This window comes from Leishmania donovani, chromosome 23 (assembly GCF_000227135.1).
Source record: "Leishmania donovani BPK282A1 complete genome, chromosome 23".
NCBI classification, from domain to species: Eukaryota; Euglenozoa; class Kinetoplastea; order Trypanosomatida; family Trypanosomatidae; genus Leishmania; species Leishmania donovani.
The window spans coordinates 259,051-260,529 of record NC_018250.1 but is presented as its reverse complement, the minus strand read 5'-3'; positions in this window follow the sequence as shown (position 1 = coordinate 260,529).

Here is a 1,479-nt window from a genome sequence, read left to right as displayed (position 1 = left end):
TTCCCCCACCCCCTCCCCCTACAGACCCCCCCCCTACAGACCCCCCCCCATCCCGCCGACACCCCTCCCCTCCCCTTGCGCGACTGTTACGCCGCTCCGCCTCCTCTCTGCTGGGCAAAAGAGAAACCATCAACACACACTAGATCTCTGTTTTTTTTCTGAGTTTTTCAGTGTCGTTATTATTTCTCCTCTTCCGGTTTTTCTGTTTAATGATTATCGGGCTTTCTTTCTTCGTGTTGTTGTTGGCGAAGGCGTCTCTTGCGGCTTTCTCTGCCTCACGGGCTGTCTCTTGACTCTCTCCGACGATCTCTCTCTATATACATACATATATGTATGTTCTCACCTCTGACCGTTTCCTTTTCGGCATTCTTTTTTTTTTTTACTGTTATGTTTGGTTGTTCGTCCCCTTCTTTGTTGCTCACTCGTTTTTCAGTACAGCTGTGTGTGCATGTGTGCGTGTGTGTGTGTGTTTTCGTGACGTTGCCGACTCGATCTAGAAGCAGCATGCGCTTGCACGAACATAGGGCCAAGTAGACACCGACGGCCAGGCAGACATGAGGGCGTTTAAGGCCACGCTCGTATGAAGATGTCTCGTTATTAAATATGCGTGCCCACAAAAAGAAACTCCTCGCGCCGGTTCTCCGATCATCTTTCCTACCCCCTCCCCCCCACTCTCCTCCCCCCCCTCTGCACATCGCAGCGGGCCGGCTGCATGCATGTGAGTGCTTCGCAGTCAACACTCACAGCAAGCAGGCACAGCCCCTCGCTGCCTCGAGAAGGAAAAAATCAGGAGTGCGCGCAACGACGAGCAAAGTACGGCTCCCTGCCTCGGCTCATTCACATGTCGGCAGCCACAGACGCATGATCTTTACTTCCATGAACTCCAGCGAACTGGCGACGAACCGCAGCTGCGTGCGTGATGGAGCAGGAGGGCACGAACAGCGAAGTAGCCTACCCTGTATCTCACGCATCCTTGGAGCAAACTCGAGGGGATAGGAAGGGGGTGTCGTAGAGAAGGGCTGCTTATGCTTCCCTCAACGGCTGTCCATCATCGTCCTCTTGCATTTCTCCTGAGTGCTCTTCTTCTTACACTTTCTTCGACTCCTGCTCTCGTTTTCATTTTTTGGCATCGTCAACGCACATCCTCGTGACGGGGGCGCCCCAGCACAGTATAAGGGTCTAGTACCCCCACTCTATGTGTGGGGAGGCCCGGCAGCTCCTCCTTATCCCCTGCTCATGCCGAGCCGCCTCCTGTCGCGACACAGTCAAGCGCCTACGACATAGCGAGGCCAGAGCGATGTATCGTTGCTGATGCCGGTGGTGAGGTCCTGGAGGGCGTTGCGCCTGAGCGACCTGCGACAGCGAGCACGCTTGTGCCATACATGCGGTTAGGCGAAGCGTAAGCGTGACTTGAACGTATGCCACCCCCCGGCCCTTGCTGCTGTTGCTGGTGTGGTGGCGAGCCTGAGCGCCACCGCG